Raw genomic sequence first — 27289 nt, forward strand, 5'->3', positions numbered from 1 at the left:
GAGTGGAGAAAGCAGCATGGGCCTCTGGGGACCAGTGGTGAGTATCTGCCCCATTCTTGGTGAGACTGGTGAGAGGGGAAATTACCGTAGAGTACCCCTTTATTAACCTCCTGTAGTAGTTGGCAAACCCTAGGAATCTCTGGAGAGCTTTCAGTCCTACAGGTTGAGGCCACTCCAAGACAGCTGAAACCTTTCCAGGGTCCATAGAGAGGCCAGAGGTCGAGATTATGTACCCCAGAAATGCGACAGAGGTCACTCCAAAAATGCACTTCTCCAACTTTGCATATTTTGTCTTAACTTCCGTAACACAAACCCAACATGTTTCCTGTGTCCTGAGAGGTTGGATGAGAAAATTAGTATGTCGTCTAAGTACACTAAGACGAATTTGCCCAATACCTTTCTGAAGACCTCGTTAATTAGCTCTTGGAAGACGGCCGGGGCGTTACATAACCCGAAGGGCATCACTAGGTACTCGTAATGCCCGTCGGGTGTGTTAAAGGCCGTCTTCCATTCATCACCGTCCCTGATATGCACAAGGTTGTATGCACCCCTTAAATCTAGCTTCGAGAAAATCTTAGCATTGGTGACCTGGGTAAATAAATCGTCTATTAAGGGCAGAGGATAACAATTTTTTACTGTAATTTCATTTAAGCCCCGATAATCAATACATGGACGGAGGCCTCCATCCTTCTTTTTCACAAAAAATAATCCTGCCCCTGCTGGTGACCGAGAGGGGCGAATAAAGCCTTTAGCTAAATTTTCTCAGATGTATTCTTGCATAGCTAATTTCTCTGGCCCAGATAAATTATAGAGATGACCTCTAGGGGGCATACAACCAGACCTGAGATCAATGGGACAATCGAAAGGACGGTGTGGAGGAAGTTTATCTGCTGACTCGGGACAAAACACGTCCGCAAATTCTGAGTACTGGTCTGGCAATCCCTCCATGTGTATCTTGGTTTTACCTAATGTTACCTTCGCTAGACAATGATGATAACAATGGGTAGACCAGCTCGTTAGCTGACCTGAAGCCCAATTGATCTGAGGAGAGTGAAGTTGTAACCATCGCATACCATGAATGATCGTGGAGGTTGTCATCCGCAAGACCAGAAACTGTAAATTCTCTTTATGTAACACCCCCACTGTAACCCTTAACTCTGGGGTCTGAGACAGATGGTGTCTACTCTGCAGAGGAGAATCATCCACTGCCGTGACCAGAATCCGTTGCTGCAACGGAAAAATAGGGATCCCCAATTTCTTAGCAAATTCGTAGTCCATAAAATTGGCTGCTGAGCCAGAGTCAACGAAGGCCTCAGTGGTCTCTGTCTTACCCTTCCAAGATATAGTACAAGGGAGAAACAAACGTTTATCATCTAGAGGTAACGACTGCGCGCCTAGGGTATTACCTCCGACTACACCTAGGCGGCAGCGTTTCCCGACTTCTTGGGACAATTCTGTACTCTATGACCCTCCTCTGCACGGTACAGACAGAGGTGCTCTGTTTCTCTGCGTCTCCGCTCCATCCGGGACAATCTTGACCGACCAATCTGCATTGGTTCTGGTGGAGGTGAAACGGGTGGTGATGAAACAGATGGAGGCGCGGTGTAGGAGACATATTTCACATTGTTCCTACTCCGAGTCTGTCTTTGATAACGTAGGCGACGATCAATTCTGACTGCTAACGAAATGGCCTCATCAATAGACTTCGGCTCAGGATGACCCAACATTAGATCAGAGACCGCATCTGACAACCCTGACAAAAAAACAGTCTAGAAGTGCGAATGAGTCCCATCTAGCTGAAACTGACCATTTCCTGAACTCCGCTGCATAATTCTCCACCGGACCCTTGCCCTGCCGTAGTGTCTTGAGCTTCCGCTCAGCGGTAGAGGCAATGTCCGGATCATCATAAATTATAGCCATAGCTTTAAAAAAATCCTCCACTGAGGATAGAGCCTGATGCCCTGTCTGCAGACTATACGCCCAGGTCTGGGAATCCCCTGACAACAGAGTTTTAATGAATGTAACTCTTTGTGCCTCGGTTCCTGAAACATTAGGCCTTAACTCAAAGTATGACAACACTCTATTTCTAAAATTCTGGAAGTCAGATCTGTGACCAGAAAACCTTTCGGGTACAGGCATACGTATGTCTGTGCTAGGAGGAGATCACACTGAGTTCACAGCCGTCTGAAAGACTTGTACCGTCCCAGACAAAGCGTTGATCTGGGTCTGGTGACTGTCCAGCACTCGGGTGTAATTCTCCACCGAAGTGGTGAGTGCATCAAGACTGCTGTTGAGTGCGTCCATTTGGTTTTGGTCTGCCGTTCTGTAATGATCGGTGTCAGCACACAGAGAGAATCTGATTATTGGTGATCTGCAGTATCACCAAGAATACAGATTAGACCTGATTATTGATGATCTGCAGAATCACCGATAATCCAAGTATAACTAACCTCTGGACACCTTTATAATGTGAGTGTTTGGTGCAACAGTAATGACTTTGAGTAGGACCACCTGAGGGGCAGGTGGTCTCTGGCAGTATGGGCGATACTGCTTTAAGGTTTGATATGGCTGTGTAAAACTTAAAGCTATAGGCTTGCTATAAACCAGCGGTTCTGGATGCTTGCTTGGCTTAACAAGGGCGGAAAGGGATAATTTGCATATTTAGTAGGTGTGCATTGTGGGTAACCACAAATGTTCATTTATAACTGAATTATTGCAAATTTCCTTCTGTTTTAAGAAGGCAATTACACCAAGCTTTGCTTTAAGGAAAGCACAGCAACCTTCCAGCAGCCTGAGACCCCCCCAGTGGGCAGAGTCCCAGAGTGAAGGTAGGAGGGACCTGCAAGTGAGTGACACCTGAAGGTGGATGTCACTAGCAGGTCTGGAGACTACCTCTTAAAGAGAGAGGATAGCTCTCGAGGTCGGGCAAGCCAGGTCGGCAACACACAGACAAATAAGATACAAAGACAGAAGACTGATTCGGTATCCAGGACAGGCAGAGTTTGGCAACAGGTGATCAGATATACATAGGTACCGAATCAGAAAGCAGAGGGATAGTCAGGAATGCAAAAGGTCATAACAGATTCAAACAATGCCTAGTCTTGGGTGTGAGGTCCGTGGTCTCTACAGCCGGGAACTAGTCTGGAATATAATATGATGGTACGGAGTATCCCTAGACTTGGGTGTGAGGTCCGTGGTCTCGACACCCTGGAACTAGTCTGAAGTATACCAGAATGATAACACAGTTCCCTAATCTTGGGTGTGAGGTCCGTGGTCTCTACACCCTGGAACTAGTCTGAAGTATAATGGCCCATACTCACGGGCTACAATTGTCGCCGCAACACACGGCGCGCGCGTGTTGCGGCGACAGGTCGCCCGTGAGTATGCGCCGTTGCACGGGCGCGCACCCCGAACCGTCGCCTGTCACTGATGTCGCCAGGCGATTGGCGCGGTCAATCACCTGGCGACAGTCGCCGCCGCAACTCCGCCGCAACTGTCGCTAGTCCGCGTGAGTACGCGGACTAGCGACAGCAACCTCCATTGAAGTCTACGGAGCTTCCGGCGGGGGGGGGAGGAACGTCGGCGACAGCTTCCGTCGCGCCGCTGGTCCCTCTTCCGCGTGTGTACGCGGAGGGACCTGGCGAGGAGCTGTCGCCGGTCTGTCGCCCACACACTCACGTGTGCTGGCGACAGGCCACAAATGCTGCCCGTAAGTATGGGCCATAACAGAATGATAACACAAGTTCCCTAATCTTGGGTGTGAGGTCCGTGGTCTCTACACTCTGGAACTAGTCTGAAGTATAACAGAATGATAACACAGTTTTCTGGCTCAGTGTGAATTCCCAGGTCCACCTGGTTCAAACACACTGTAGGATCTGACTAAGGTCTGAGTGCTTCCACGTAGTGTTCGCAACGGCAGACAACCTGAGACTGGCCAGCAGTGGCTATATATAGAGCAGCGCTCTCCGGCGCCGCCCATCAGAAATCAACCAATAGCCACTTGTCTTCGAGGTCAGCTGACCATCCTGGTCAGCTGATCCCTCTACTTTTGCCATAAAGGTTCTGCCTCTCCGCGCGCACGTATTCCTCAATCTGTGTGAACTAACAGACACAGCCACACCAGCCGCTTGCTGCTGCGGACAAACCGCCGTGCTGGACGCGGAATCAGCCGCCTTGCCGTCAGTGCACGCGGCGGCTTTTCCGCGATTTATCACCATTTTAAATGTTAATAAACTATAGAATGTGACTCTCTTAAAATGTTTTGTTTTTCACAATGAATGTGTTAATTTCTCACCTTTTTTTCTCACCCCTGTCGCTACCTTTACACATGTACTGCCAACACTTGGTGAGGCAGGTAAACACTCCTATAAGAAGGTACAATGTAGAACGATAAAAAACACTTGGCACTCAAACCCAGTCCGTGTACGTGGGGGGCAGGCTCTGCACTTGCTTGTTATTCAATAAATACTTCCCCTTTTCCCAACACTCAAACAAATGGCATGTGGCTGAAACTCCGGACGTGCACCGGTATCGATTTCTGTGAACAACAGTCTAACAGTATGCGTACAAGGAGGCAGACCGGGCATCAGTCCCTTTAAATTTCTTTAATGCAGCATCTTTGCCAAAAAACATTGCAGTCCAAGGACTCAAGCATGAGAGCAAGTGCCAGCTGGGCGCGAAACGGCTGTAGTGCCATCCATCTACCCCTGGTCAGCCGCACCCTGCACTCCCCGAACACTCTCATCAACGCAGGTTTGATCCATCCATTTGTGACTTTATGTGAATGTATCAGTGCAATGTTTTTTGGCAAAGATGCTGCATTAAAGAAACTTAAAGGGACTGATGCCCGGTCTGCCTCCTTGTACGCATGCTCCTATAAGAAGCATCAGCCGTGCTAGTAGATTACTCTCAGTGTTGCGGTACATCTCCTAGTCTCCTCCCCTTTTGTGATTGGGAAAGAAGTTGCAACATTGGCTATACTTGTTACTGCACACAGCCAAAGGATCCAAAGGATGTAGGTGAGCTCAGGGCTACAGAGGTGTGTGTGGGTTTAGGTGGTGGTGTGGTGGGAGGGGGGCTGCCTGCTGCTGTCACTTCATTATTATAAGATCTATGGGCGACTTTAACATAACAGTTGTTAGCTACAGCATACACTGCAACTTATGTTATATAGCACTATTTAAAACACCCTCACCTCTCCAGCATTTGCATATAAGACCCCTGAACTTCATGCCCCTTGTGTCCCTTTTTAGGATTTGACTGGATCACTGTAATAACACCATTCTTAAGGACAGCTGATAAATTCTTACACACTTAAAGGGAACCAGAGACGAAGCTAATGAAAAAAATGAAAAAGCTTTTATACATACCTGGGGCTTCCCCCAGCCCCATAAGCCTGGATCGCTCCCACGCCGCTGTCCTCCGCTGCCTCTATCGCCGCTACCGGGTCCCGTCACTTCCGGCGGACGCGGCCAATTTTCCGCATGCACAGGGGCTCCCTCCATATCCTTACGCATGCACCTGCGTAGTATGGAGGCGCATGCGGAAGGACTATGGAGGGAGCCCCTGTGCATGCGGAAAATTGCCCGCGTCTGCCGGCAGTGATGCATTGCACTTGCGTCGACTGGCCGAAAGTACGGGACCCGGTACCGGTGGATAGAGGCAGAGGAGGACAGCGGCGTGGGAGCAATCCAGGCTTATGGGGCTGGAGGAAGCCCCAGGTATGTATAAAATCTTTTTCCCAACATCTCTGGTTCTCTTTAAGAGTTATTAAAGAAAACCTGAACTGAAAATGAAAAGTCAAAATAAACATACACAAGTCATACTTACCCCCCGTGTAGTTTACTCCTCAACCTCTTTCTCCTTTCCCGCGTCCTGTTTGTCCACGGTGATCAAGGGAATTCTCCGTCCTCCATTTTAAAAATGGCCATTACCCCATAACAGCTTCCTGGTCAGCACACTGTTAAAGTGTAACATCGCCCACTTGAGCCATAGGGAAACATAGAAATTACCGGCCACATCGGTTGTCCTCTCAGCTATAACTGACAGCAACTGATAAATAACTGTCAGCAACTGATATATTTCAGTTCTGACAACATGTTGTCAGAACTGGAAGGGATCATTGTCAGAAGCAAATGGTGCACTTCTGAAAGGAACTGATGGCAAGGTAACTATGTAATGTTCATTTGAAGTTACCTTATGTGTTTATTTTAAATAATTTTACTCAGTACAGGTTCCCTTTAACATTCATAGTCATCTCTGTGAATTGACTTTTCACATCATTGTATGCTAAAGTTAAAGGGGCACTTTAGTGAAAATGTGTAAAATATAAAATATGTGCACACATAAACAAATAAGAAGTATATTTTTTCCAGAGTAAAATGAGCCATAAATTACTTTTCTCCTATGTTGCTGTCACTTACAGTAGGTAGTAGAAATCTGACAGAAACGACAGGTTTTGGACTAGTCCATCTCTTCATGGGGGAGTCTCAGGGATTTGTTTATTTTCAAAAGCACTTAGTGAATGGCAGTTGCTCTGTCCGACTGCCAACAAACTGTGTAGCGAGCAGGGAGGCTGGCCAGTATCATTGTTTAAATCCTTTTTAGGGAATATCTTTATAAAGAATAAAAGCCTTGCTGAGAATCCCCCGTGAAGAGATGGACTAGTCCAAAACCTGTCGGTTCTGTCAGATTTCAATTACCTACTGTAAGTGACAGCAACATAGGAGAAAAGTAATTTATGGCTCATTTTACTCTGGAAAAAAACGTACTTCTTATTTGTCTATGTTTACGCATATTTTACATTTTACAATTTTTCGCCATACTGCCCTTTTAAGGACTCAATCATAAGGACCCAATCATAAAGTTAAGGCTTGCATGAGATACACAACTTAGTGAATGCCATGTGATTTATCATAATTTTAAGAGCTTTTATGCGCCATCCTATTGAATAGTACAAGTCATTCATAATGAGAGTTTTGGCACGAGGCATTGGTAAAGTTTTATTAAAGAGGAGCTGTTAGGTATAAGGTCTCAGAGAAAAAAAACACATATATCAGTAGCTAAAGATTGGCTGTACTTACATTACATATGCATTTCACTGTCCACGTTTGGATTTCACAGAATTTGTATATAGTATTTGCAGAGAATGATGCTCCTGACAGCTCATGGCAGGTTCCATGTTTGCCTGTCTTGTATGAAGCCAATTGTGATGTAATATCCTCCCTCACCTTGCTTCCTGATGATTCGACTCACAAAAAATGGTTCATTATCCGGAGACAGGGCCGACCCTAGACTTTTTGCCGCCTGAGGCAAAATTAGAAAAAATCGCCGGCCCCTCCAGCCGTGGGGGGGGGGGGGGTTTGCCGAGCTGGAGGGGTAACGGGCAGAAAGGGGGAATTGGGCCTAGCGGTGGGGAGGGGGGGGTCGGACCCCCCCCCCTCCTTCGCCTGGGTCCCCCAATCTGCGCTCCTCCTCCAGCGTTAAGTAGCAGCTTGCATTTGATTAAGAGGCAACGGGCGGGGGAATCACTCACCTCTTCCACGGTCCATCGTGCGCTCCACTGACGTCACTTCCTGCAACGCCGTCCACGTCAGTGGAGCACACGATGGAACGCGGAAGAGGTGAGTGATTCCCCCGCCCGTTTCCGACCCCCCTCCCCACTTCTGCCCAATACCCCCTTTCTGCCAGTTACCCCTCCAGCTCGGCGGGCGGCCCCCAGCATCAGGCGGCGGGTGCCGCCCCCCCCCAGATTTGCCGCCTGAGGCAAATGTTTCACCCCGCCTCATGAGCGGGCCGGCCCTATCCGGAGAACACTACTGTGCAGTGAATATTAATTAGCCATGTGGCTAGGAACAATAGTGGACTCCTGCAGTATACTCTAATGAAACCTGCCCTGTGAAAAGCAGGTTGATTTTTCAGTGCTGGGAGCTTGGCTGCACTAGGTTACAAGCTGCTGTAACATGAGCCTGCAACTTCTCACTGTAAGCAGCCTTAGGGCGGAATAGGGAAATGAAGGGGAGGACCCAAGGTAGTGCAGTGGGGAGAAGAAGCAGCCCCAGAATGCTTTGCAGTATCCGTTATGCGTTCTGCCGGCTTCCTTAGGAGCTTAGGAATAACGAGCCTTGCTGTTCAGCAAACATCAAAGTAAGAGAGATTTTTAACTTCAGTATTGCCTTTTTGGCTTCCTTCTAAACTGTTTAACACAGGAGAATAGAGGTTTAAATTAGCTTTTGCAGCCTGACAGTGACTCTTTAAATATTTTTAAACAACCTTTACACAATAGAGTTTATCAAAAAACGTTTTGTTTGACCACAGTCTTTCTTTTTTGGGGGGGATTTGAACTCAGACCTCCTCTCTGCTCTAAAAGATACACAACCGCATAATAACCTTTAAGCAAAAATATATATATATTTGTTACAGCTGATAAAAATCCTAAAATAAATCTGCACAGTTTCTACTTCCTGATTCATGGAAGCAAACATATTGTTTACAGCCTGTGCTTTCACATGGGCTTATCTGGTTATTTGCCTTAAGAGGCCCATACACTTGCCGATTTTCCCACCGATATACAGCCGATTCGATCACTGTGATCGAATCGGCTGTGAAATCCGTTGTACAAATGCTGACTGAACGATCGATTTCCGTCCGAAATCAATCGTTCCCGTCGATTCCCGTTGTTCCTGTCCGTGCAGAAGATTTCGCTCAATTGCCGGCGGGTCAGGAGTGCGTCGATAGCGGCGTTCGAATGCCCGATGACCAACGCTAGCGTTAATACATTACCTGATCCAGCCGTCGCGTGTCCCCGCTTTGACCGCTGCTCCTTCTCCGCCCTGGGCTCCTAGTCCGGCAGGCTTCACTTCTTCCTGTCCCGGCAGGAAGTTTAAACAGTAGAGCGCCCTCTACTGTTTAAACTTCCCCAGACAGAAAGTACAGTGAAGCTGGAGTTCAGAGCGGAGAAGAAGACAGCGGAGACCGGGGGACTCACACCGTCCGGATCAGGTAGAGCAGTGGCAGCTTCACAGGTGGTGAATCGATTTCATGCTGAAAACGATTCACAATCTGTTTGCAGTAAAGGCAGCCATACGATCCCTCTCTGATCAAATTCGATCAGAGAGGGATCTATCTGTTGGTCGATCTGATGGCAAATCGACCAGTGTATGGCCACCTATAGGCAGTCATGTAGCACAGGGGAGGATCAAATTACAATTTGAGATTAGACACACATGAGGGGGAATTAGACAGCCTAAACTCTCTGAATACACACAGGGTGAATTTCTCTGCTTTCCTTATGTCCTGTGCACGAGTTCGGGTCAACTATAAGTACACCAAAGATGAAAATAAACCGATGAGATAAACAATTGTATTTATCCTCCTATGCCTAAAATGACTTTTTCAGATATCTGATGATTTTATTTTATATTTAAACATTTACAAATAAGATTTAATGCTTTATTGTCCCCGTCCAATGGTAATCTATTAAGTTAAGATTTAAAATACATGAACTATTCACCTTTTTCTATCTTTCCCCTGCCATCAGAAGTTGTATTCTGCCAGGAAAACTATTATGGTTGCACTTTGCTTATCAGTGATGTTCACTATATTCCCAGCAAGATACCAACAAGACAGAAGCAGTCACTTCCATACCTGAAAATAAACTCTTTCAGGCAGCAAAATAAAAAACATAAACAGCCTGGTTATTAATGTTTTTGCACTGTACATACACATGATTATCTCATCATTTTACTTTAAATATGTCAATATCACTGTCACATTATTACAATATTCAAAAGCAGAAGATCAATGTTCTATCATGTCTACTCATTGTCAGTGTTAAAGTGGTATAAAATCCTGACATAATATTCAATAAAAACATGTTTTCCTACTTTTTATATGCCATACGGTTATCATATTTGAATTTGTGCATAAGTATTATTATTATTCATTTAGAAATTACAAGTTCCCAAAAGTACAGTTTTTTTTTTCTTTGATAGCTGACTTTGCATTTTATTCATAACTGGTTTTATTCATTATGTATTAAAGGCAGAAATGCTTTGAGTTTCTGTCTGTGTCCAGGAGCTTCTGCACAGTCAGAGGTGTGTCACATTCCTCACTTGATACAATTAAGTAAACACAAGATAACATTATCTCCACTTTCGGATGCATCCAGATTTCTCTGCACTGAACTTTCAAGTCCTGTGTGTAACCCTTTGAATGCAGTTCTAGTAAAAAAAAAAAATGCTGGTTGTATATAACATGCTGTAAATAATTGTTTAGAGCAAAAAAGAAATGCTGGGTTTCATTCCGCTTTAAAGATACTACATTAAACAAAAATAAGTCTTGATAAAATGTTTAGATTATAATGTATACTGGAAATCAAAGCACTACTACTGAATTTACCCTTCTTGGACTCTCTGGAGATCCTTTAGTGCAAATTTTGCTGTTTCATATTTTCCTGGTAGCCTACATGACCACACTGGCTGGGAATCTTCTCCTCATAGTGGCCGTTGGGACAGACAGGGGTTTGCACACCCCCATGTACCTCTTCCTGGCCAATCTCTCCTTCCTGGACATCTGCTACACCTCGATCATTGTGCCCAAGATGTTGGCCGATTTCTTGTCAAAAAAAAAAGTATTTCAATCACAGGCTGCGCCATTCAGGTCTTCTTTTATCTCCTTATGGGGGAAACTGAATGCATCCTTCTGGCTTGGATGGCTTACGATCGTTATGTCGCTATCTGCAACCCTCTGCATTACAACAAGATTATGAACACAGCCCTTTGTTGGCGGATGATCAGCTTGTCATGGTTCACTGGTTGTATCATATCGATTATTGACGTGTATTTCACATTTCGCCTAAAATTCTGTGGCCCCAACGTCATCAACCATTTCTTTTGTGAGGCCCCTTTGCTACTGCAGCTTTCTTGCAGTGACATCTCCTCAAACAACATCATAAAACTGGTGGGAACCGCCATCTTGCTCTTCATTCCACTTTCCCTAATCCTCATCTCGTACTTCAGAATCATTGTTGCTATCGTAAAAATACACTCTGGAAAAGGCAAAGCTTTCTCCACGTGTGTTTCACACCTACTTGTGGTGACCTTTTTCTACGGGACAGCCATGTTTATGTACGTGAGGCCAGAGCACTCGGTCACGGAGGACACAGACAAAATGGTGTCAGTGTTTTACACGGTGATCACGCCGATGCTAAATCCTGTGATCTATAGCTTGAGAAATAAAGATGTTCACAGAGCCATGAAACAATTCAGGTTCTGATCTGTCCATTAAAGATACTGGTTATAAAAACAGAAAAATACCACACAGTGATAACACTAAATTGTGTCTGGTGCTTCCTGATATATCTAGAAACGAGTAAAACTGGGCTAAAAAAATTGCAGTTTGCAAAGTAGCAAACCTATTGCTCTAAATTTTGAGATTAGATCCTCAGTGAGCGACAGCTGCATGCTCACAACAATGTCATTCTGAAATACTCCTCCCTTAGTCACATGTATGCAGAAGGGACACTGATTGGCCTGTCAGCTGAAGACACGCCTCCCAGCTTACTTATAGCCCATCATGGTTGTCTGCCACTAGTAGGGAGGGGTGACTTCAAGACTATCTAGAAAGGGGAGAAATGCTAAGACAGCTGGGGGTTGCTGAGAAGGAGATAATCTTTATAAATTAACGTAGAAGTTGCTTTCCTTTTTTATTTTGCAAAAATTACCAAAAAACAGTGGGTTTTTTTGAGTTAAAGGATACCCGAGGTGATATGTGACTTAATTAGATAGACGTATACAGTACATGTACATGTACAGTGCCAAGCACACAAATAACTATGCTGTGTTCCTTTTTTTTTTTTTCTCTGCCAGAAAGAGTTAACAACAGGTATGTAAGTTCCTGTCTGAGTCAGGACTGGGTCAGACTACAGTGTGACCCGCACTGATAAGAAATTCCAACTATAAAACACTTTCCTAGCAGAAAATGGCTTCTGAGAGCACGAAAGAGATAAAATGCATCAATAGTTCAGAGGTTTTAGCTCTGGCATACTTCAATGAATGTGTCATTGAGCAAAAACAATAAAACAGTAAAAACTTAAAAAGTAGACTTAAATATAAAATAAAATTGTGGAATATCTTAAAAAGTCATTTTAGGAGACGGAGGATAGATACAATTGTTTATTTAATTAGTTTATTTTCACCTCGGTGTCCTTAAAAACTATGTGTTTATTAACTGAATGTGAGACAATGGCCCCTAAACTGGGCTTTAACCACTTGCCGACCGCCCACTACCTATGGGCGGCGGAAAGGTGGCTCCCCCAGGGCGGCGTAACCCCGATCGGGTGCGGCACCTGGGGGACTAATTAGCCAGAGATCGCGCGCATCCGCCGGCATTAGGCTCTGCCCACCCGCTACGTCAACCCGCCGGCCTATTAGCAGCGCCGGCGGGTTGTAAATACCTCGATCTCGCCATTACTAATGTATAATACACTTTGTTAAGCTAAGAAAGTGTATTATACTGGCTGCCTCCTCCCCTGGTGGTCCCAGTGATCGAGCGACCACCAGGGGAGGAGGCAGCTGTGTATGTAAACACACACAAACACTGATCCTGTCCCCCTGCCCCCCTGATTGTCCACAGACCCCCCCTGATCACCCCCTCAGACCACTGTTTGCACTCAGTCACCCCCCTAATCATCCATCAATCACCCCCTGTCACTATCTGTCAAAGCTATATTTTAGATTAGGCTCTAATCAGCCCCCTGGGGGCTCCTGATCACCCCTCCACACCCTCAGATCCTCCACAGACCCCCCCCCCCCCCCCCTGTACTGTATACATCTATTCTCCCCTGTAATCACCCACTGATCACCTGTCAATCACCCATCAATCACTCCCTGTCACCACCTGTCACTGCCACGCATCAGATCAGAACCCTAACCTGCCCGTTGCGGGCACCAGATCACCCACCCACACCCTCAGATCGCCCGCAGACCTGCCCCCAGATCACTTCCCAAGTGCATTGTTTACATCTGTTCTCCCCTCTAATCACCCACTGATCACCTATCAATCACCCATCAATGGCACCCCTTGTCATCACCTGTCACTGCTACCCATCAGATCAGACCCCAAACTGCCCCTTGCGGGCACCCAATCACCCGCCCACACCCTCAGATTGCCCTCAGACCCCCTCTGATCAACTCGCCAGTGCATTGCTTGCATATATTCTCCCCTGTAATCACCTACTGATCACCTATCAATCACCCCGTCACCACCTGTCACTGCTACCCATCAGATCAGACCCTAATCTGCCCCTTGCGGGCACCCAAACGCCTGCCCACACCCTCAGAGACCCCTCAGACCCCCCCTGATCACCTCCCCAGTGCATTGATTGCATCTATCCTCCCCTCTAATCACCCCCTGAGACACCCATCAATCACCTCCTGTCACCCCCTAGTACTCCTACCCATCAGATCAGACCCTAATCTGCCCCCTGCAGGCTTCTGATCACCAGCCCACACCCTCAGATCCCCCTCAGAACCCCCCTGATCACCCCCCTGTCACTATCCTATTGATCTAAAAACTGTGATCACTGAAAACTGTCACTTTTTTGTATCACTAGTGTTAACAGTTAGGCCAGTTATTTAGCTAGGGCCCTTCGTTGGGTAGTTAGCGTCAGTTAGCACCCAGCCCACCCCACCGCAGTCACTAATTAGTTGCTGATTACCATCATCACTGTCGCTAATCAGCATTGCTACTATCTAGTATCGGTAAGTAATCATTACTGATCGCAGTCAGATTTATATTAGGGTCACTAGGATACACTAAAAACGCAGTGTTTGCCCGATCAGGCCTGATCGTTCGCCTGCACTTGCGTTCAGCCCGCCCCACCGCAGTGACAGCATTTTTTTTTCTGATCACTGCAAAAAACACTGTACAATAACTGTGGCACTGTAAAGATCAGTTTTGCTTTTTTTTTAATCAAAACTCAGTGACCACAGCTTTTTACTTCACAAGTACTCCCTTTTACTAGGTAGGTGCTCTTTTTCCTGGGTAGTCTCAGAGGAATACCCCCTAAATTTAGAAGTCCAGCGTGGCAAAAAAAGGGGTATTCCGCTGAAGAGGCCGCCGAGATTCTGGCCCAGTGGGGTGAGTGCGATTGGGAAGCCTCATCCGACGAATCATCCGGGTCAGAATACGAACCGGTGAACAGCAGTGTCTCTCTGACAAATAACAATGACGAGGTTGAGGTCCCAGCTAGAGCCAGGCGTACCACACCCCATGTCACTGGACTGCAGGTGGCGCAGGATCAGATTCAAGGGCAGCAGAGTGGTGCTAGCGCTAATCCGAGTTTTCTTGGTGAGGCATGCACTAGCAGCGTAGCATCTCCTGGACCTAGCACCAGTACTACCATAGACCCTGGTGAAGTGGCGAGCACCAGCATGGTAGTAGAAACTGGTTCGGTGGCACGTGCATTAAGACCCGAGTCGCAGCCACCAGCAAAACGGGCCCGTACTACCCATAATCTCCCAGAGGTGCTGGCAAATCCCAATTGGCAAACCCCTGGTTCCGCCGCACCCGTACTGCCCCCTTTCACCGCCCAGTCTGGAGTCCAGGTGGAGACAGATAATCTAGGACCGGCTCTAGACTTTTTTCATCTGTTCTGCACCGTGGATCTCTACGACTTAATTGTGGCTGAGACCAACCGTTATGCCATACAATACCCAACCGCCAATCCGAGAAGCTACCATGCCCAGCCTTTTCAGTGGAAACCACTCCAAGATTCCAAACTTAAATTTTTTTTGGGCCATCTCCTTAACATGGGTCTAGTCAAAAAGAATGTATTGTGGTCTTATTGGTCTACGCACCCAATACATCACATGCCCATGTTCTCTGCTGCCATGCCCAGGTCACGATTTGAGAACATCCTGCGCTTCCTGCACTTCAGTGCCCATACAACCTGTCATCTAAGAGGCCACTCTGCTTATGACAGGTTCCACAAAATTCGGCCCCTCACAGACCACCTGTCATCAAAATTTGCAGATGCTTATACCCCTGAACAGTCATTTTGAGGCATTTGGTTTCCAGACTACTCCTCACGGTTTTGTGCCCCTAAAATGCCAGGGCAATGTAGGAACCCCACAAGTGACCCCATTTTAGAAAGAAGACACCCCAAGGTATTCTGTTAGGTGTATGGTGAGTTCATAGAAGATTTAATTTTTTGTCACAAGTTAGTGGAAAATAATTATATGGTAGAGGAAGAAAGCCCTTAAAAATAGCACCTCCCACAGCAAAATTTGAAAAAGTATAACAAAAATCTTTATTCAACATTGGGTATATTAATAATCACAGTACTGATGATTCAATTAAGAATAAAACCATTTAAAAACCAAGCAAATATTCCAACATGATCCCTGCTGCATATGAAACAATCACTCTAAATGCAATATATTGTATAATGACACAATGCTGCTGTCAGATATAAAACCCCACAGTAGTCTCAATATTGAGCCCAACAGGGGGAGAACCCGGGTTCAGTATACAACCTAATGTGATGCAGGACTAATAAACACCTGTGCAATAAAAAACAAAAAACAAAAAAAAAAACCACCCACACGAATAAATATCGCATATATAAGATTATGAAATAAAGTGCACAATTGCTATCCAAGTATACAGTATTACTAGTGATAAGATGCCTAGTAAAAAATTTTAGTTAGTGGAAAATGACACTTTGTGAAAAAAACAATAAAAATCAATTTCCGCTAACTTGTGTCAAAAAATAAAAACTTCTATGACCTCGCCATACTCCTAACGGAATACCTTGGGGTGTCTTCTTTCCAAAATGGGGTCATTTGTGGGGTTCCTATACTGCCCTGGCATTTTAGGGGCCCTAAACCGTGAGGAGTAGTCTGAAAACCAAATGCCTCAAAATGACCTTTGAAATCCTAAAAGTACTCATAGGACTTTGGGCCCCTTAGCGCACCTAGGCTGCAAAAAAGTGTCACACATGTGGTATCGCCGTACTCAGGAGTAGTATAATGTGTTTTGGGGTGTATTTTTACACATACCCATGCTGAGCGGGAGAAATATCTCTGTAAATGGACAACTTTGTGTAAAAAAAAAATCAAACAATTCTCATTTACAGAGATATTTCTCCCACCCAGCATGGGTATGTGTAAAAATACACCCCAAAACACATCAGCAGTTTGCAGAAGATCGTGCGCAGACTGCGCACGCATCTCCTGCTTGGTGGGAGGAGTGGAGCTCCACCTTCAGTCTCCGAGTGTCGATCGCCGTTCGGAAGACTGTTACACGGCGAAACCGCTGTGTATTTACATGTACAGCGCTGCGATCAGCAGCAGCGCTGTACTGGGGACAGTCGTGTGACACGGCTGTCCCCCTGGGGGACAAGAGTGCGATCGGCTCTCATAGGCAGAAGCCTATGACAGCCGATTGATGTGATTGGCAGGCTGGGGGGGGGGAGGGATTGTAAAAAAAAAAAAAATAGTAATAAATATAAAAATAAATAAATAACTAAATATTAAAATAAATAAATAAACACAGAGGGTTGATCAGACCCCACCAACAGAAAGCTCTGTTGGTGGGGGGAAAAGGGACGGGGGGGGGGGAAATCACTCGTGTGCTGTGTTGTGCAGCCCTGCAGCTTGACCTTAAAGCTGCAGTGGCCTGGTCACTGGGGGGGAGGGTTAACACCATGGTCCTCAAGAGGTTAATAAAATGGGAATGGTTGGTGATATTAACTTCCTATTTGTGGCACATTAGTATATGTGAGGGAGGAAACGTTACAAGATGGGTGGTGACCATGGCGGCCATTGTTCATCCAACTTTTGTTTTTTCAATAGGAAGAGGGTCATGTGACACATCAAACTTATTGGGAATTTCACAAGAAAAACAATGGTGTGCTTGGTTTTACCGTAACTTTATTCTTTCATGAGTTATTTACAAGTTTCTCTTTGTTTACAGCCATTGACATGTCGCAGAGATTAACACGAGTGGATAGAAATTGTGTTGATGTCTGGTGAACGCAGTAACCGGGTCATTGCAGCAGATTTCAATGCAAGACACCCTCCAAGACCACCCATCTCCCATGCTACAGTTAGCAAACTGTTTGCTAAGTTTCGTGAAACTGGTTCAGTGTTGGATTTGCCAAAATGTGGGCGCATGAAATTTGTCCTTAATGAAGAAACATCAGTGGCTTTCCCAGCTTCATTCAGCAAGAGCCCACAGCGTAGTTTCCCCCCTCATATATACTAATGTGACACAAACAGGAAGTTCATATCACCAACCATTCCCATTTTATTGAGGTGTATCCATATAAACGGCCCACCCTGTACAAATCTACCTGTATTGCCGCCTCCGCTGACATGAGGACGCCTTTCCTGCAGCTGCCAGCATCCACTGTTGTCATGTACTCAGACTCTAGTTAGTTAGCCTACTCCAACAAAATAGCCAACATTGTCAGACTAACCTACAGTCCCCTGATCTTTCTGACCAACAAATTGTCCTACATCTTCGAACCAACATACATTACACTGACTTACCTGTCTCCTACTCTCACACTAACCTTTCCCTGACTTTTTCCTCATATCCCTACCCCCCATGACTAACACTAATGCCCCTCTTGGTGCCTAACACTAACCACTCCCCCATGCCTAACACTAACCCCCCCTCTTAGCACCTATCACTAAACCATCTCCTAATGTCTAATGCTAGCTTACCCCATCTAGTGCCTACCACTAACCTCCCCCTTCTAATGCCTAACACTAACTTAACCGCTTTTGCCTATGCAAGTAGGCTAGTTCAATGCATAGGCTGAAATAATAGTGCACTGGCTTTAGGGGGGAATGCTGGCATCTGAGGGAATGCAGAGCTCACAAAGGTAGCCATATTGAAGTAGCCTTGTGAGGGCTGCCATCTTGGGGTGGGTATAAGGAGAGTTAGGGATAAAAGGAGTAAAACAAGTTGCTGCTGTTGCTGGTCCATCTTCTCTCTTCATAAACACTGCAATGTACAGCGCAGAGTGCCGGTGACAGGGACTATTACTAAATTGTGGCTTAATCTATCCTCCCCTGACAGAGAACTGGGCTTCCTAGAGCAAAGTATTTTATGGTTGTAATTCCTTATCAGTATTCCCACTGGGTCCCAACTGGAGAAGAACTACCAGTTGAATTGTAGAATATTAACTATTTCAGGCAAAGAAAGAAAAAAAGGAACGCAGCATAGTTATCTGTGTGCTTGGCACTGTACACTGTACGTGTCTACATGATGAGATTCATGTCACATGAATTTCAGCCTAAACAAACATACTGTCATTAAGTTACATTAGTTATGTTAATTAAAATAGATAGGTAATATAATCTCTTACCCACCCTGTTTTAAAAGAACAGGCAAATGTTTGTGATTTCATGAGGGCAGCCATCTTTTTGGTTGAAAAGAGGTTACAGGGAGCAAGAGACACAGTTCCAACTGTCCTGTGTCCTGATCATCCCTCCCAGCTGCTAGGCAATGAAAACAACAACATCAGAAATCCCATCATGCTTTGCACAGCATCACGGGAAAAATGTCTGGGCAGATTTCTTTGATGGGGCGGAGCTTAGCTTCCTGTGCAGCTAAAAATTAGGCTTGGGTAAGAAAAACAAAGTTCTGAGGCTGTGAAGCTGTTAAAGAAACACCAAGCCTTTTCAGTGCTGCTGAGTAGATTTTTAGTCTGGAGGTTCACTTTAACCACTTCACCACTGAGGGGTTTTACCCCTTGAGCACCAGAGCAATTTTCACCTTTCAGCGCTCCTTCCATTCATTCGTCTATAACTTTATAATTACTTATCACAATGACATGAACTATATCTTGTTTTTTTCACCACCAATTAGGCTTTCTTTAGGTGGGACATTATGCCCAGAATTATTTTATTCTAAATATGTTTTAATGGGAAAATAGGAAAAAATGTGGGGAAAGAATTCATTATTTTTCAGTTTTCGCCCATTATAGTTTTTAAATAATGTACGCTACTGTAATTAAAACCCATGAAATGTATTTGCCAATTTGTCCCGGTTATAAAACCGTTTAAATTATGTCCCTATCACAATGTTTGGCGCCGATATTCTATTTGGAAATAAAGGTGCATTTTTTTCAGTTTTGCATCCATCCCTAATCACAAGCCCATAGTTTATAAAGTAACAGTGTTATACCCTCTTGACATAAATATTTAAAAAGTTCAGTCCCTAAGGTAACTATTTATGTATTATTTTTTTTAATTGTAATTTTTTTTTTTTTATTACAAAAAAAAATTGTAGAGTGTGGGGGGTAATGAGTTAATTTTATGTGTAAAACTAATGTATTTGAATATGAAAAATGCTTTAGGGGTAGTTTTACTATTTGGCCACAAGATGGCCACAGTAACGTTTTGTTTATGCGACCTGCAAGCGTCGGAAGGACGCTTGCAGGAAGTGCTATGAGGCTGGGAATTTTTTTTTTTACAATGATCGTGCTGTTTCTCATAGAAGCAGCGGATCATTGCGGGGCTTAGATCAACGAACGGGAACGGTTTTTCCCGCTCATTGATCTCTCGGCGAGCGGGCGGCGGCATGCATGAGAGCGGGAGTGCGCGCACGAGTGAGCGGGAGCGCGAGCAGTGGCGGGATATCTCCGTCCCTGGGGGTGAAAGGATAGAAAAAGGGACAGAGATATCCGTATGGCTGGGCGTAAAGTGGACCCAAATTAAAAATACAAGATTTCAGAAATAAAATCTATTTTCTAAATTATAATAATAAATAGCAGCCCTTTTTCAGCTGCATGATGACAAATATAAAATATTTTACATTTATTGGAGGAACCCCTCCCTTCCTTTCATATTGCCGGGACAGAATCCGGCAAACTGGTGGAGTAGGTGGTATCTGGCAAAGGAGGAATTGCTAATGGCTGCCACCTGTATAACCCTAGTTATGAAAACAGAAGGGTGAAAAGCATGCACTGAAATGCTCATAGGCTTGAAGGAGTGTTTATTTATCTTTGTATGTGTCAGAGCGGTGCATATAAATATTTTGAATTAAAACATTTTTTGGTTTGGGTCCGCTTTAAGGTTCCCATCCCAGCCCTTCCCCAAACCTAGGCAGTGGCCTATGTTGCCTGTGCTTAAATCTGGCCGTGCCCATGTGGGAAAAGGGGAGTAACTGGGTTAATTTCTAGGAGGGACACTTATCAGAGGAGACACTAAAATGTACATCATAGTTGAAAAAAAATAGGATCAGGACTTACATTAAGGCTACTTTCCCACCAAGACGTTGCGTTTTAGGGGACGTTATGGTCGCATAACGTGCCCCTAACGCAACACATGGTGGTGTTGAAGTTGGACGTCAGATTGAGCTGTGTTATGCAGCTCTCAAAGCAGCTGCTCATGGTTAGTGATAGGAAGTCCGGATATTTTTAAGGATTCGGATCATTTGATTTGGATCATTGAAAAGATCCGGATCTTTGAACCGAATCATTTTACTAGGGAAGCAGACTGGGTGAAATGACTAGCAAGACAGGACTTTTCTAGCACTGTACATTCTGTATGTTCCTGTTTCTTCCAGACAGACATCCACTGTGAACCAAATCTTTTATTGTGACGATCCGGATGATTCGACTCACAAAAAAGATCCGGATCAAATGAACGATTTGTTCATGATCCGGACAACACTACAGTCCTACCACAGTCTCCTCAGTGCAGTGAATATTAATTAGCCATGTGCCTGGCCAAGGAGGTGGAAGGGAGACCTCCTCCTCCAACATTACTGAGCATGTGCAAACAGGCTAACGCTGCTTAGCCCAGTATAACGTACAGCATGCAGCACTTAGTTTAAACGTTACTATGTAAGGCAACGTGTGCACTGTGAACAGCGCATTGATGTTACAGTGCTGTGAGTTAGGCTGCGTGAGTGGCTGCTGTAACATGGGACTTTAACGTCCCACTGTGAAAGCAGCCTAAAGGGATACTATTGATTGACATGTTTTTTTTTCAGTTGAGACAGGAAATGTTTGGTAAGTGGTTGGTGTATACATCTGAATTCTCACACTTTTCTGATGGCAGTTTGCTGAAATTCTGGTGGCAGACTCAGCCATGAGGGGAGGGGATTCCCTTCACAGTGTATCATGAACTCTATAGGTTCGATTCACTAAAGCATGATAACGCCTATCACGGTTTGCGCGCGATAACTAATGACTGTGCGCAAAGGCGGGATATCACGTGATAAACATCGGGTATCATGTTATATCACTGCAGATCACGCACAAGCTGCAGATTACACGTTATAACTGCACACAGCACATCACGCGATCCGCTTGATCAGCGCAGAACACCCCCCCCTAAAAAAAAAAACCTTTTATACACACACTAAATAGTCCAATTGAAAACAGCAGGAAACTGAATTACGGTACACACTGCATGTAAAGAATATCGCCATATTGTGCAATGAATTACGCCGTAATTGAATTAACTCACATGTTTCACAGCACCAGTGCTGATTTCAATACCAAACTCTATCTGCTTAACGCGCAAAGCTCCATAATTAAATTGTTACGCGATCGCTAAGCTTTTTACGCGCAACACGCGCACACAATGGTTTGTACGCGGTGAAAAGCTTTAACACTGGGTTATCACCTCTGACTGAGTTCTCTGCCCTATGTGTGCAGAGAGCTCAGTCAGAGACAGGCAGAGCTTTCTCTCACAGAGAGCAGAGGAAATGTATCTTATGTGCAATATAAACATCTGGAATTGTGTGTGTGAAACCTGATATATGAAAACAAAAGCCTGTCAAGTAATCTGCTTCAATATCAAACTGTTCTTAGCATGTCAGGTTGCAGAGATTCATACCTCTGCAAATGACACATTCCAAACGTAGCTAAAATCTACACACAATGAATTACAGCTTTTGCCTCCGATAGTAGGAAAATGTTTACACAGCTACATCGACATTATTTGTACATTGTCATTTTAGAACACTTGGTTTGATAGAGTTCCATTAAAAAAACAAAAAACTGCTGCCTATACTTAGTGGTCTGATTTTTTCCAGATAAAAAATTGCACCACTTGTAGAAGCTCAAATCTGTAAGGAATCAAAACATTGAGGCGGTTAGTCAAAAGACCACTATCATGGAAAATTGTAAAATTTACAATACTTGAATAAAGTAAATGTCTCCCAGATTATATAATAAAGTATAAATTACCCCCCCCCCCCCCCCCGTGTTGCTGTCTATTACAGTATGCAGTATAAATGTGACAGATCTGTCAACTTTTGGACTGGTCTATCTTCTCAAGGGGGATTCTCAAGGTTTTCTTTATTTAAAAAAACACTTACTGAAATGCAGTTTCTCACTTCAACTGCTAAAATAGTGTGTAAATGAGTAGGTGGACTGGCTGACATTTTTGTATATATCCTTTCTGGTAGCGATGCTCATTCGGATTCCGCGGAAATGCAATTTCCGAAATTCCGATCGGAAATTGCATTTCCGCATCGGAATTCGGAAATCGGTAATGCAAGTGCGTTAGGCAGATTTCCGCTGGAAATCGCGGAAATTTCCGCCGGAAATCGCGGAAATTCTGCCCGACTTTAACATTGATTTTCTCAAAAACTATAAGGTCTTTTTGAAAACTTTTTTTTGCATCTTGTTCAGAAGTTTCTGTTTAATCAACCCTGAAAATTTGGTGTTTCTAGGACTTAAGGGGGCTATTAACCGCTAAAGTCGGTGGATTTTTACTGTAATGTAAAATGCAGAAAATCTGCTTCTGCCTATTTTCTGCATTTACATTAGAGGAAAAATCCGCCGACTTTAACGGTTAATAGCAAAGCCCCCGTGAGTCCTAGAAACACCAAATTTTCAGGGTTTATAAAACAGAATCTTCTAAACAAGATGCAAAAAAAGTTTTCAAAAAGACTTTATAGTTTTTGAGAAAATCGATGTTAAATTCGGGCGGAATTTCCGCGATTTCCGGCGGAAATTCCGCATTGGAATGCGGAAATTGGTAGCGGAAAGCGGAATCGGTATTTGGCAATGGCGGAATGCGGATTTACCGCGGAATCGGAAATTGGCATTTCCGACCATCCCTACTTTCTGGGGCACTATACAGGAGGTAACATACAAGAAACACTATACAGGAGGTAGCATACAAGTGGCTTGATTCACAAAAGGCTGCTAAGTGTTAGCACGCCAGTGAAAAGCCCCTTAGCACGCGCCAAGTGACTTTGCGCACACTAATATTCCCGCAAAAAGTTTGTGCGCACAAACTTTTGTTAAGTCAGTGCGCGCAAAACGTCGCACTGGTGCGCCCAAACTGTCGCACCTGTGTGCCCGACAACGCCGCATCGGTGTGCCCAAAACGTCGCGGGCGCACCTGTGTGACGATTCAAGTGCACTGTGCGATGTTTCACGCGCACCGTGCATCGCTAAACTTTGCGCATGAACAGCAATACCATCAGACGTGCAAACTACTTAGCACCCTAGTTTGCACGTCCAAAGCCTTAAGACATGCTAATTGAGTTAGCACCGGTTAGTGAATCAAGGCCAAGGGGTACTATATGGAAGGTAATATACAAGGGGCACTATACAGGAGGTAGTATACAAGCTCAGGGCACAGGAGGTAGTATACAAGGGGTAGTATACAGGAGGTAGTATACAAGGGGCACTATACAGGAGTTATAATACAAGGGCCACTATACAGGAGGTAGCATACAAGAGGCACTATACAGGAGGTATAATACAAGGGGTACTATACGGAAGGTAGTATATAAAGTGCGCTATACAAGAGGTAGTATACAAGGGTGCATTATAGGAGGTAGTGTACAGGGGGCCCTATACAGAAAATAGCATACAAGGGGCACTATATAGGAGATGGTAAACAAGGGGCACTATGCAGAAAGTAGTATGCAAGAGGAACTAAATAAGAGGTAGTATACAAAGGGCTTTAAACAGAAGGTAGTATACAAGAAGCAGTATACAGGAAGCAGTATACAAGGAACACTATACAGGAGCTAGTATACAAGGTGTACATAATACAGGAGGTAGTATACAAGGTGCACTATACAGGAAGTAGTGTACATGGGACAATGTACAGGAGGTAGTATACAAGGGGCACTAAACAGGGGGTAGTATACAGGAGGTAGTATACAAGAGGCACTAAACAGGAGGTAGTATACAAGCTCAGTGTACAGGAGGCAGTATACAAGGAACTCTATACAGGTGGTAGTATAAAGGTAGCATGTACTGGAGGTAGTATACAAGGGGTACTATACATGAGATAGTATACAAGGGGCACTATACAGGAGGTAGTATACCAGGGACACTATACAGGAGGCAGTATACACAAGGGACACTATACATGAGATAGTATACAAGGGGCACTATACAGGAGGTAGTATACCAGGGACACTATACATGAGGCAGTATACACAAGGGACACTATACATGAGATAGTATACAAGGGGCACTATACAGGTGGCAGTATCCCAGGGACACTATACATGAGATAGTATACAAGGGGCAATATACAAGAGGTAGTATACAAGTGGCACTATACAGGAGGTAGTATACAAGGGGTACTATACAGGCGGTAGTATACAGGAAGTACTGCACAAGGGAATAGTATACAAGGGCCACTATACAGGAGGTAGTATACAAGAGGCACTATACAGAAGGTATTAAACAAGAGGCACTATACAAGGGGCACTATACTGGAGGTAGAATACAAGGGGTAATATACAAGAGGTAGTATACAAGTGGCACTATACAGGAGGTAGTATACAAGCTCAGTGCACAGCAGGTAGTATAGAGGAGGTAGTATACAAGGGGCACTATACAGGAGTTATAATACAAGGGGCACTATACAGGAGGTAGTATACAAGAGGCACTATACAGGAGGTATTGAACAAGGGGCACTATACTGGAGGTAGAATACAAGGGGCAATACACAAGATGTAGTATACAAGTGGCACTATACAGGAGGTAGTATACAAGGGGCACTATACAGGAGGTAGTATACAAGGGGCACTATACATGAGATAGTATACAAGGGGCACTATACATGAGATAGTATACAAGGGGCACTATACATGAGATAGTATACAAGGGGCACTATACAGGTGGCAGTATCCCAGGGACACTATACATGAGATAGTATACAAGGGACACTATACAGGTGGCAGTATCCCAGGGACACTATACATGAGATAGTATACAAGGGGCACTATACATGAGATAGTATACAAGGGGCACTATACATGAGATAGTATACAAGGGGCACTATACATGAGATAGTATACAAGGGACACTATACAGGTGGCAGTATCCCAGGGACACTATACATGAGATAGTATACAAGGGGCACTATACAGGTGGCAGTATCCCAGGGACACTATACATGAGATAGTATACAAGGGGCACTATACATGAGATAGTATACAAGGGGCACTATACAGGTGGCAGTATCCCAGGGACACTATACATGAGATAGTATACAAGGGACACTATACAGGTGGCAGTATCCCAGGGACACTATACATGAGATAGTATACAAGGGGCACTATACAGGTGGCAGTATCCCAGGGACACTATACATGAGATAGTATACAAGGGCAATATACAAGAGGTAGTATACAAGTGGCACTATACAGGAGGTAGTATACAAGGGGTACTATACAGGCGGTAGTATACAGGAAGTACTGCACAAGGGAATAGTATACAAGGGGCACTATACAGGAGGTAGTATACAAGAGGCACTATACAGAAGGTATTAAACAAGGGGCAATATACAAGGGGCACTATACTGGAGGTAGTATACAAGCTCAGTGCACAGCAGGTAGTATACAAGGGGTAGTATAGAGGAGGTAGTATACAAGGGGCACTATACAGGAGTTATAATACAAGGGGCACTATACAGGAGGTAGTATACAGGAGGTAGTATACAAGAGGCACTATACAGGAGGTATTGAACAAGGGGCACTATACAAGGGGCACTATACTGGAGGTAGTATACAAGCTCAGTGCACAGCAGGTAGTATACAAGGGGTAGTATAGAGGAGGTAGTATACAAGGGGCACTATACAGGAGTTATAATACAAGGGGCACTATACAGGAGGTAGTATACAGGAGGTAGTATACAAGAGGCACTATACAGGAGGTATTGAACAAGGGGCACTATACAAGGGGCACTATACTGGAGGTAGAATACAAGGGGCAATACACAAGATGTAGTATACAAGTGGCACTATACAGGAGGTAGTATACAAGGGGCACTATACAGGAGGTAGTATACAAGGGGCACTATACATGAGATAGTATACAAGGGGCACTATACAGGTGGCAGTATCCCAGGGACACTATACAGGAGGCAGCATGCAAGGAGCACTATACAGGAGGTATTAAGCAAGGGGCACTATACAAGGGGCACTATACTGGAGGTAGGATACAAGGGGCAATATACAAGAGGTAATATACAAGTGGCAGTATACAGGAGGTAATATACAAGTGGCACTATACAGAAGGTAATATACAAGTGGCAGTATACAGGAGGTAATATACAAGTGGCACTATACAGAAGGTAATATACAAGTGGCAGTATACAGGAGGTAATATACAAGTGGCAGTATACAGAATATAGCATACAAGGTGCAGTACACAGGAGAAAGAATACAAGCGGTACTATACAGGAGATATTACACAAGGGGCAATATACAGGAGGTAGTATAGAAGAGGTACTATACAGGAGGTAGTATACAAGGGGCACTATACAGAAAGCAGTGTACAGGGTGTACTATTCAGGGAGTTGTATACAAAGGGCCACTGTACAGAAGGCAGTACTATACTGGAGGTAGTAGACATGGTTATAAATCAATATTAGCTGGAAATCAAGGAAAATTATATTGTTCAAATCTGCCAGGAAAATGTAGTAATGTACGGGCACCCATTAATCCATAAGTTCCTGTTCACCTCAGGGGAGAGGAGTCTCTCTGTACAGCAAGTGACACACTGCCTTGTGTTATATCTCCCTTCCCATGATAAGTAAAGTTCTGTGTCTCTCAGCACAGTGCAGCCAGATGCAGACAATACGCGGCTCCCGCCTGGCAATGTTCTGCTATGGGGATCCCTGGCAGCATTGTGTCCCCAGCACAAAGCACAGCTCTATTATCTGCCTCCATTCATCTCTGAGATCACAAGACTACATTTCCCAGAATGCCCGGGCCAGGCAGGGCTTTGTTCAGGAACTGGCTGCTGGGCTGCCTGGGTGGTGCTTCCTTTCCTGGCACA

The 27289-nt window shown here is 44.6% G+C and overlaps 1 pseudogene; it reads left to right on the forward strand.

Annotated features, from left to right (window-relative positions):
- Positions 1-10360: 10360 nt before the first annotated feature.
- LOC137504621 (olfactory receptor 2D3-like) lies at positions 10361-11274 on the forward strand (annotated as a pseudogene).
- The last annotated feature ends 16015 nt before the right edge of the window (positions 11275-27289 follow it).

Source organism: Hyperolius riggenbachi, chromosome 4, assembly GCF_040937935.1.
Source record: "Hyperolius riggenbachi isolate aHypRig1 chromosome 4, aHypRig1.pri, whole genome shotgun sequence".
Taxonomy (NCBI): Eukaryota; Metazoa; Chordata; class Amphibia; order Anura; family Hyperoliidae; genus Hyperolius; species Hyperolius riggenbachi.